This window comes from Zonotrichia leucophrys, chromosome 19, assembly GCF_028769735.1.
Source record: "Zonotrichia leucophrys gambelii isolate GWCS_2022_RI chromosome 19, RI_Zleu_2.0, whole genome shotgun sequence".
Taxonomy (NCBI): domain Eukaryota; kingdom Metazoa; phylum Chordata; class Aves; order Passeriformes; family Passerellidae; genus Zonotrichia; species Zonotrichia leucophrys.
In genome coordinates, this window is record NC_088188.1 from 2,898,923 (window position 1) to 2,910,424 (window position 11,502).

Below are 11,502 nucleotides of genomic sequence, written 5' to 3' on the forward strand. Positions count from 1 at the left end.
CTCTATACTATATTGCATAACATCTAAACTGAATCTGCCAAGCACTCAACTGCACTCATCTCGTGACTGTCACCCAACAGTCCCCACACACACATCTGGCCCTGACAGGCCAAGGAACCAAAAGCCCATCACTCTGGGTAAACAATCTCCATATTACATTCTACTCTTGCACAAACACAGGCACTGCAAATGAGATAAGAATATTCTTGGGAAGAATTGTGCCTTGCTTTTCTCTGTGAAGAGAAATGTGGGGCTACAGGAAAGGGCTGAGGCACAAGGATCCTGCTGGTGTGACATGAGGAGGTGTGGGGAGCTTCAGAGCTCATTCCTGTGCTGAGAGCTGGGGTGACAGAGCAGCACCCTTCTGTGCAGGGGGCACAGCCTGAAGCACAGAGACAGCACAGTGCTGTGCTGACAGTGCATCAATCAGTGCCACCTCAGCTGGCACATGCCTGTGTCATATTGAGATGGAGACAATACAAAACAGCACACTCCATTTCAGTAGGCTTCAAAACTCCAGGTTTTTTATACATTCTTACAAGACTCATAAGTTTACACTTTACTCATTGGTCATGAGAGACAAAGCGCTTATTGGAATAGGCAGTTGCAGGTTTCTCTTACTTATCCTTCTTTCTTTCTTGGTTTCTATATCAACAGCCATGGTAGAAAATTCTTTCAGGGGTAAACATGGACCCTCTTATCAAATTTTCCTCTGGCTCCCAGAAGTCACTGTAAAACCTCTTTCATATGCATGGTCCCAGGGATGCCAGCCACATTGTCAACAGACGGGCCTGGAGTTCAGGATGGCAATTTGCCTTAGGGTGAAAAAAACACACAGATCACAAGTCCAGATCCATCATCCGAACAAGTCTTGGCCACATCTAAGTAAGGTGCAAGTCATGTGGGTTTTGACTTCAGCCTTTCCACGTGCTGTTCACATGTTGGTAGCAGCTCTCTGTGTCTATGTGCAGCCCCTGCCCAGTGCCCATGTTGGTGGTGAGAGCTGGGACAGGACTGCATGCACTGCAAACCTTGTTCCAAACACAGCTCAGGGCAGGCAGCCACAGAGCTCTGCACCAACTGGCCAGGAGAAGCAGTGGCTCTGAAATAACTGCAGCATGCTCCAATATCCCTGGAATACACACTGGGCTGCACTGCCTGCTTTGACATCCAGAGTGCCATGTGTCAGACAGACTGCCCCTCCGCCTCCAATCCAAGAACTGTTGCCACAGGGCTCTCTTCATGGCCGTGCCTCGTTGGTCCTTACTCTCATAAAAGGAACAACTTCCTGCCTACCTTCCTTTTCAAGGACCTCTCCATCTCATAGAACCTGTTCACACATCTCCTAACACCTCCAGGACATGACAACTACAAACCCCAAATCTATTCTCATTTCAAATGTTTTCAAAATCCCTTTACATATTCCAGCCTTTTGAAGCTGTGCCTTTCTGGATGCCTATCTTGGCAAACCAAACAAGGACTTAAAAGGCCCTGAATTATCAGCAGCTGTTGTAACGAGGAATAGAGGCAAACATATGAATGCATCTCAAAAACTACACTCAATTCAATTTGCCCATGTTGCATCCCTCTCCCATTTGAGAGTATGAAAACAGGGAGGGAAAACAGGGGGTATGAAAACAAGGAAAATGCAAGGCCTCTGTTTCCCTTTGGGTTCCAGCCATGCAAAGGGGGTGGTAACATCCCTCACAATGGGAAAATTCAGCATTACTTGTGTTGGCAGCTGAAAAGTAGCCCCTGGGTGTGTCACTCCACAAAGCTGCAGATTGACCATCTGGGGTTGTCTTCTCAGTGTCACACATGGGGATTTTTGAACTCCTATTTCTTCTTAAACATTATCCACTTCTGTATTCTTGTGGACAGCAGTCCATAGAAGCACCTCATGAGCACATCCCCCCAGGTTCCTGTAGAGTTCCCTTCTTCCTAACTTCAAAGAAACGAACAAAAGCATAATAGACATTTCATTTGCAAACAGGATTCCTCAGAGGAAAGAATTTCAGTCTATCTTCCACATTTTTTTTAATTCATGGGCAAAATATGGCTTGCATGCACAAAAAGGACCCTAAAGATAAATAATGCCCTCTGTTTCCTGGCTAAATTATTACAAGTCAGTAATATAGCCTCACTATTGAGGTTATAAACCTTTATTTTTAGTAATCTGGCATAAATGTTGCTTGTAAGCAGTTACCTTCCTGAACTGATGAATCATTAGGTCAGCTGAATCTCTTTAAATTTTAAAATTCTTTCAACATGCATTCCTCTATATATATTCTTTCAACATTCCCTATAACTCTGTAAATGGTGCTAAGCCAAACCAAACTGCAGCAAACCTGATGCTGAAGGGGCTGCATAGGACACTTTATGCTTTTCAGCTCTGACTGGTATGAAATGTGCTACATTCAAAATTATCATCGCTCTGATGAGCAATAATCATCCATTTACCTTAGGTATAATTCCCTTTTTCTCTGGTAGCTGAACCCATCAACTATTTTAACTGCCTCACCTCACCTGACTTACCTGTTTCATTAAAACACTCCATTTTAAACACTGATATACACTCCAAACTCAGGGAATCAATGTGCCAGGATAATTCCTGGACAGTTGTATCCAGTTTCTCCAGCAATCTTTGTAAAAGGCAAAGTCAGCTAAAATAGAAATTTTTGTACAGATAAATAATACCTTTATTTCAATCTAAATATTTTTAATGCAATGATAACCAAAGAAATTGGTGCCAAAGGAAAACTACAACATTCATATTTGATATTTGAATTTTATAAGAATTCAGAATTCCATAATTGGTTAATATGGGGGTTTTTTTGCAGGCAGATAATTTTACTTGTATACCTTGTTGCACAAAACTGTCATTAACAGGTTATATTACCTAATTATGCTGGTGTGCTCTATTTCTGAGCAGGATTGCAGCTATAAATTTCACAAGGGCTGTGTACTGTGTGCCAAGGCTTCTGACAGAATCCCATGGCCACAAAGAACAGAATCTGGAGAGACAGTGTCATTCCATTTGACAAACTGACTGCTATCACTGTCAGCATAATGGTCCCAGGTCTGCAGCAGAAGAGAACAACATTGATTGGCAACATCAAAAGGGTCAAGATAAATTAAATATTTATGGCTCTGGGCTGTGCTGACAGCTCCTGATGTGTTCTCAAAGCTGATACATTTCTTCTGAAAGTTGTCCCACTAAAGCTGCAGTTTCCAAGGTTCCAAGTTTATTTCCCTGAACACTCTGCCCTTTCCCATTCCCCTAAGCCAGAACCATGCAGTCCTTCCTGTAGGGGAAGTGAAATTATTTGCTTCACTAAAAGCATAATAGCCCAGCAATGGTCATACAGAAAAAAAGAGAGGTGACTTTTTATACATAAAAACAGTTTTGTGCATCTGCTTTCTATTTTTTCATTTGGATGAAAATTTGTGAAAAACCTCACTGTCCCAAAATTTAGGGTTGTTGAGGGGTTTTTTAAAATTAATTGATTTCAAGCAAGACTGACTCCTTGCTCCAAGGTAAATTTGCACATTCCCAAAGACTGCAAATTGTATCACTACACTCATATTTCACAGATGCAGGTAAATGATATTAGCATAACATGCAAGCCACACAAAACAAAGCCAGGAATATAATAACTGGCAGGAAGGAATATTTGCTGTACATTAGCTCTTATTTAACAAGCCTGATTTTTTGTTCCAGTTGATTCTAAGTTCAGGCAATAGAGTAAATTTCTTAGTTTAAGACCTCTAAACTAGCACCTGAGAATACAGCATGACAAAAGTACACATCAAATGGATTAAAAATACCTACCTAGCTTGAAAACACAGACATCAATGAGCGCTTGACATCTGAGGCACCATTTCCAGCAAGTTCCTGAAAGGATTGGGATGAAACCCCTTACAAAGGAATGCATCCATCAATGAAAATTACCTAAAGCAAACTGAGCAGAGGGAGTTGATATTACAAATACCTGCAGACTGATAAATGAGGAAGATATGAGATTCTGACAAAGAAATTAGAGCCACTTGAGAAATAAGACCCATTTGAACAAAATATGTTTTCAATCAAAACTAACAAAAATGTTCATCTGGGGAAAATCCTAGACATTCCAAATAGGAAGGTTTATGAATCATCTAAGCCCATTCTTCTACTGAGATCTAAGACATTCAGACAGCTATTTGTCTAACTTCTTGAAAAATTCTAATGACTGAGATTTCACAGGCCTGGCAAGTAAATCTAGTCTTGAAAAAGTCACATCTAGACTAAAACATTCTCAGCTTCAATTTCAGATCACATTTGCTTCTCAGCCAGCCCCCAGTGGCTGGAAACACAAGGCACATTTGTCCTTACAACAGCCACCTGCAACAACCTGCCAGCTCATCCTTCCTCAGTTTGCTCTTCATCACAAACATTTGTTCCATTTTTCTTCCCTGGTCCTGCTTTCAAGACTAAGGAAAAGCACTCAGAAAAACAGTACTGGAAACAGACTGGGGCTGGTGGCAAAGTGACAATGTGAGCACCAGGCACAGTTCTGAGGCAAAGGCTTGATCCATTTGTTCAAAACCTTAAAAAGGCGAGTGGATAAGTCTGCCTCTACCCATAGCTTTAGTTTCCACATTTAAAAAGAGGATACTGACATAAGACATTTCAGAAGAGAAAATTCACCTTTTTCCTGGTCATCTGCTTCACTGTTAAGAATATTTGCTTTATTCCTAATTTGAATTTACCTGATTTCAGTTCATAGCAACTGCTTCTCAATCTTTTTGAGCCAGATTAAACCAGCCTCTAGCATACTGTGTCTTTTCCACATGAAAATAATTTATTCCCCTTAGGAACCCTTGTACCACTCAGAGGGAGCTGATGGGGATGCAGTCCATCCCTGTGGCTCCCCTTCCACAGCCCTCAGACCAACTCCTCACCACTTGTGCAAACAGCTCCAAGGTTCCTCACACACCACAAGCCTCAAACTTCACTGTAAAATCATGGTACTTCCAAGGCCAAGGGTTCCACTGAAAGCTGGCCCAGTTCTCCCCATTTCTTCAGTGATATTTTAATTCATGCACATAAGCTGGTACATAGAAAGACTGAATTCAAGTTATCTGCATTTTTCCCACCAGTTCCTCCAGTCAGGGAATTAATAACAAAGCTGTGCTTCATTCCCTGAGCTGCATACAGAAGAAAACATTTTCTTTAGAAAACACAGCACAAGATTACTAGGTAACAGTTAATGTCCTAATTAACTGCATAATATCTTCAATATTTTCCATTACATTACTGAAAATAAAGTTAGGATGGAGAAATTATTTTCTGCACTGATGACATCTGGCACCAGCAATTTGCAGTTATTTTGACTAGTACAGTATTTAAATTACTAACAACACATAAAACTCTGAGCTAACAGCAGTCTGTGGCAGTAAGAAACACACTTTGTCAAAATTATATTTCCACAGGACCAGATTAATTTAATTACAATTAATAGGGGTTTTTTAGTAAATGGCTCCAACAGACATGTATAGCAAATAATTTGTGTATAAATTACTCCCTCTCCTGCTCTAGATGTTACCAGCTCCAAAAAGCCACTTACAAATATGTGAATTCACTGTCATTTTCAATCATAGTATGTGAAAATGTGGGCAAAATTTTGTTAAAATAAGATACATCTTTCGCAAATACCATGTGTCTGCTTCTCCCTCCAAGGCAGCATGCAGACTGGGCAGGAAGCAAGCAGTGTTTGCTGGCACAAATGTCGATGTTCATCCTTGGCAAGGATCCCTTAAGACAAGCAGTTTTAAGACACTACCATGGATCTACATCATCAGAACAGCATGCACATAAATATATTTTGCTACAGGTTCTTTGGGAAAAACACTTCAGTTCCCAGCTCTGCTCACCCAGCCCAGGTGCTGTGGCGGCCTTTGCCCTGACTCCCTGCTTGTGCTGCTCCTGCTGCTGCCTGATATGGGAACACTTTCCCACAGCTCAGACACACAAAAGAACAATTCCCTGGGGGTGCAGTGCAAGGAGTCAGCTCACACCCCAGGCTTTTGCTCACAGACTGTTTTGAACAATTATTCTCATACAGGAGCACTGCTGCACTGGCCTAAACCCACGCTGCTGCTTCCTGCTGGTCCTGGCTCCCTCTGCCCCTGCAGCCACATGCCCACTGATGCTCACTCTGCCATCCACCAGGCATCTCCATGAGCTGCTCCAGCTCTCCAACCCTGCAGAAAAACAAATTTCTGCTGAGCTTTGCCCCATTTTAACCAGGCCGTCCTGGCTGACAGGCACAACCACACAGGGAGAAAGAGCAGAACCACCACTCACAAAGATGAATTCACCCAGCCCACCCTTGGAAACCTCCATAACAAACCAAAGCCAAGCAGATTATCACTGTGCACATTAGCTTTCAGCAGAACTCACAAAACTTAGAAAGAATAGGCTTGCTAAAATATAGCAAACCCCTCCACAATTTATGATAGTTCTTATCCCTAATAATTATATTACCTCCAGCACATGAAAAGCAGGTTATATAATATTTTCTTTAGAAGGGGAAACAAAATAAACCCACAAAATTTTCTACAGAAGTTACAACACAATGTATTGAAAACCACCAGCCAAGTCAGAAATCATAACAGCAACATGCTCCTGTACAAAGATTTTCACATCTAAACAATTCAGACACATTGTAAAAGCATTGTTTTTCTTTTATAAATATGCCCATAAATTATTCCTATTCTTACATAACAGCCAGCTCAACACATGCCCATCACAGCCTGCAAGATGGCTCACTTTTATAAAGATACTGAACAAAGGACAACAATAGTAAATAATTGCTTTACAAATGGCTTTAGAGAGTAATTATATCATTAGTCCTGAGTGGTTCCAGCTTCCAAGTGTACTGCCACTAATCTTTTGAATACATTTTTGTTAGGAACTAAGTGGATATCACTAGAGAAAAAACTTGCCAAGTGAAGAGCACTCCACTGGAGAACTCCATTTCCATGCAGTTCATTGAAAAGGAGGAATTTCCTACCCCCATTGCCCTGGAGACAGCCGCAGCAGGAGCACTGACAGCTGCCTCCATGTACAGCTCCACAGTGACTCTGTTCCCAAAGCTTTACAATTTAATTGAATCTGCCTTGATGCAATCATTTGTGGGCAGAATTCTTCCTAACAGCCTGCCTACCCAGCAAGACAGATCAGACAAAAAGGCCAGTAGGACACAGGGATCAGAACTTCTTCATGGTTCTGGATGGCCTCTAGGGCTCACAGACTCTGCAGCCATCCCTACAAGAGCTGTGCCCACACCTCCCTAAGCGCCCAGCTCCCCCTTTCACCTCAGACTCCAAGGAAGGTCATCTGCAGCTGTGCTAGCACACACCTGAGGTCCTGGCAGACACCTGCAGTGGCCATCTGTTATCTGCTACTTGTTGTCTTATAGAGCAAGAGTTCTATTATCATTATAGTGTAAGGACTCCATACCTCCAGAGTTTCGTGCCTCCTCAATGGTTTCCCATAGGCAACTCCTCTAAACACTGATTGTTACTGGTCCTTGCAGCAGCCATCTGACACCTCTCACTTCTCTGACTCCTCTTCCCACTAATCCACTCTTTTATACCACTGTTCTTATTAGCTACAGGTGTTGCCTGTTATCATCTGGCCTGCTCCTAATCTTTAGTAATAGGGTCCAGCTGCAACTTGTTAGGGGATAAGATTACATTCTACATTATCCATACTGTGTCCCCCTACACCTGCAAATACAAAGCTTCTTCCAGCTGGCTGAAGATCACCTGATCTTCTTCCTAATCAGGGAGTCCATGGCAGACACTCACCACGGTTCTGGTAATACAGGTCCTTCTGTATTCTTGACCTGAAACTCTCCTCTGGCTCATCATCCACCTCAAGGCAGAGCTCCAGGCCTTCCTGCTGCTCTCCCACACAAAGGGCAAACTCCACTGCCACCCCCCAGCCTGGCCTTCCTGAAGGGTTTGTGTCATCCATTGCTGCAGTCCCGTGGTGTGAATATCTTAGCTCATCTCTGTGATGCAAGGAGCCAACAGGCATAAAATCCACAAGTGAGAGCCCCTCCCTCACCATGCTGTCCTCTCAAAAATTCTTCATTTGCCTCTTAAAATCCTTTAAACAGCAATTAAGTAAGATCCCTGGGGTATATCTTCCCCAATCCCTTTGATCACTGGTTAAAAATGCCTCAGATGCACTGTTTAATGCAGCTCGTACCTGGCAGGTGTGAACAGAGCCATTATATTGTCACATTCAGTCCTCTGAGGCCATTAATGCAGCACACCATGAGCCATGGTGTCAGGGGTTCAGTCATGCACAGGGGATGGAGCACAGGAAAATGAAGGTGAAAAATCATTTTGGGGAAAGCTGAGCTGAAACACTCTCTGCACAGGTCCAGACAGCAATCTGCAGAAATGCAGGAGAGGTGATCACTCAGGTTAGAGACCCAGCTGAGATATTATTTCAGCAATCTGGACTGTTGTGCAGACAAGGTATTTTTACCTCAGCATAATTAAAAGACACCTGAGCAATCCCTGGAAGACTTCTAGCACTGTAGTTGGTTCCCCCTCCTGCTGACAAAACAAGAACAAACTGTATTATCTCAGCTGTGCAATGAGAACAGGAGTTATGGAGCTATCCTGAAGGGAAACATCCCTCAGTGTTTAACCAGAGGGAACAGAACCATGTGAAAGCTAAGAAATAATCTACTTGGTAATTACAATTAATAGCATTTACCTCTTACTGGGAGCTTTACATTTCTTAAATATTTTCCAAACATTAATTAATTACTAAGGCAGGGGAGGAAATGTTGTTGCATTATGTAGAAAAATAAGTATGTTGTGATAAATTAATTATTGTGTAAGCATCACTGCTCCTTGAGCCCTTCCATATGTATAACCAAGGGGTACATGTGGGTTTAGCTTATTCTCTGCTGTAGGGGCAGACAGCCCTTTTGGACTTTTTTTTAATTTTATTTTTTTGGTCCACTTCCATCCTAAGTTGCCAAAGTTGCCAAATATTGATTGTTCTGCAATAAGAAGAACAAACCAAACTTGTTTTTAATGTAGACTTAGACAAATACCGAGTTCCAGAAACCTACATTCTAAATTTCCCAGAGTTTAAAATACCATGATAGCAAAAAAAAAAAATTCCCCAGGTCTCCAAAACAATGAGACAACACATAACTCTTGCCACCCCAACAGGCCATTCCACAAACCAAGGACACAATTTGCACTGCATAATCACTACTTCCAAAAGCAGAAACCTATACATTTTTTCCTAACTATCCAAACCAATGCTTTGAAATTAATAAAGGCTGAGAATGCTAGAAATAATTAGAAATACTAAAAGCCATACTACTACTTTTCATCAAACTACCAGTGTACTGACAGTGTAATAGAAAGAGGAAATTTACTTGCCTGATCAGAAGACTTCCAAGTGAAAACTTCATGAAATACTGCTTTTTTCAGGCAAAAAAAATATCCATTCTCAGGGAAACAGCCTAAAGAGAATTACTTTTCTTTTTCTCCATCATTTTTAAACATACTTCTGATACTTGGGCACTCATAACTCCTCCAAACACTTCTCACCGCTTTTCAAAATTTTCTTTTTCATCTTTGCATGGATTAGCTCAATACACCTCTTGTAAGGAGTTCTATTTCTTTGGGAAACTGCTATTAAATCTTCTCAGAATCATCTTCCTTGGATAAGTCTGTTTCAACTGTTATAACCCCAATAAGGCACGTGACATAACTGAGACAAAAAATTTGAAGCCTATTGCAGAACTCAATCTTCCAGGTTCCAACAGAGCTCATCTAAATCCAGGCAGCACTTCAATAGTTTCTATAATGGAATTAAACTGTGATACTGAAAATAGCAAGAGGAATTTCCACCCAGAGCTCCTCACCACAGACTTCTCAACAAGGTGGAAGCTCTAAAACCAAAATGCAATTAGTGTTTTGCTTGTTCTCAGTGTCTGAACCCCAGGGTGATGGATACTTCATAAATACACAGAACCAGCCACACCCAGTATCCTTCTTCCACCTAATCTTCATCCTTGCACTCAAGAATACTTTGGAAAAAAATGTTTCCAAACTTAATATGAGGGAGAGTATGGTTTACTTTTGTAACTGTCATTTTACTATAAATGCTGAACTTGAAAATCCAATTAAAAATCCAATGCTTTCTGCTTGATCTCATCAGATTTCATCCTGCCTGACAATCTGAAGCAAATTGAACTTTAACTTTTATTTAAAGACAGAAAGAGAATTGGTGAAATTTAAGGAAGGCACTTGAGAGGAGGACAGTGGTGTCTGACTCAGACTTTTAAGGCTTTTATGTGCTAAGCATTCAAATGCCCTATTTTGTACAGGGTTGTTCAGGTCTGAATTCTAATTTTTCCCTTTTGTTAATTTCATAATAAAAAAAGTTTGCTAAAACTGACAAGCAATGGCTACATCTGCTCCATTTAAACCAAGGAGGCAAATTAGGGTATTAGGAATTCCTTTATTTCCCTGACTCACCAGGTCCTTCAGAAAGTTAAAGAAAACACATGGACCAGTTTTTCATAGGCTCTCAAACACAAAGATTAAAGGAAAATTAGACAAACTGAGCCTAATACTTCTATTCTACCTCATACAAAATCTCTTTACACATGATCCAACAACAGAAAATGGCACTTTGAATTGTATCACAAAGGAAAATCTTGTAAAATCCCTTTCAATATCTTGTCAAAATCAGCATGCTCTGTGACTAGATGACTGTCAGGGTGATCTATAGCCCCCAGACAGCACTGTAATATAAACTAAATTGCCTGAGTCACAAGCAATGATAGAGTCATTCTACAGGAAATTGGAAATCAATTCTTGTCATCACTGTACATAACTCCTTTATCAGAGTTCCAGTTGGCCAGTGTAATGCAAGAGAAGGAGCTGGGAACTGACAATCATGGCAAGTTGAACAGTCTGCACACATATTGAAGCACAGAGGCTCTGCTTCTGGAATAGCACTCTGCATAGGGAATGTGACAGATGAGAGCAGCCTGACTGTAAAATATCAAAGGTGTGCTGCATCCTGTTCCATGGGGAGGATGTATGTAGCTTGGGTTTGGGCTTGAAAATTGAGGCCTGTAGTCTTTGTGCAATGAATCCTGGCAGAACAGAGGGACAATCCTTTGCTAAATCTCACACTGGAAGTCTGTCAGATTGGTGTTTTGTGGGGATAAACAAAACTTCACAACTCTGTGAAAGTTGTAAAGCTGGTATGTTTATTACAGCTCTGGATGCATGTGGGAATCATTCCCCTAAAATGACATGTGTGCCTCTGGGAACTTCAGGTCCCTTTTTATCCCGCTCTCAAATACATATCCATACAATTTCACAATAGGTTTATACATATTCATTTTTACTAATTCCGTGTGACATTTGCCACTAGTTCTTCATCAGAAAGAATTCCTAGGT

General features: G+C 41.2%; 1 long non-coding RNA gene across 3 annotated transcripts; it reads right to left on the reverse strand.

Moving 5' to 3' along the window:
* Positions 1-498: 498 nt before the first annotated feature.
* On the reverse strand, positions 499-7,607 carry LOC135455779 (uncharacterized). 3 transcript variants are annotated; one of them, XR_010442386.1, is made up of 5 exons: positions 7,505-7,607; positions 3,833-3,895; positions 2,900-3,081; positions 2,536-2,663; positions 499-1,945 (listed from the first exon to the last, which is right to left on the reverse strand). It is a non-coding gene; the product is annotated as an uncharacterized LOC135455779 (long non-coding RNA). The 3 variants fall into 3 exon arrangements; XR_010442387.1 differs by lacking the exon at positions 2,536-2,663 and having other exon boundaries at positions 500-1,945; XR_010442385.1 differs by lacking the exons at positions 2,536-2,663; positions 2,900-3,081 and having other exon boundaries at positions 513-1,945.
* Positions 7,608-11,502: the final 3,895 nt, after the last annotated feature.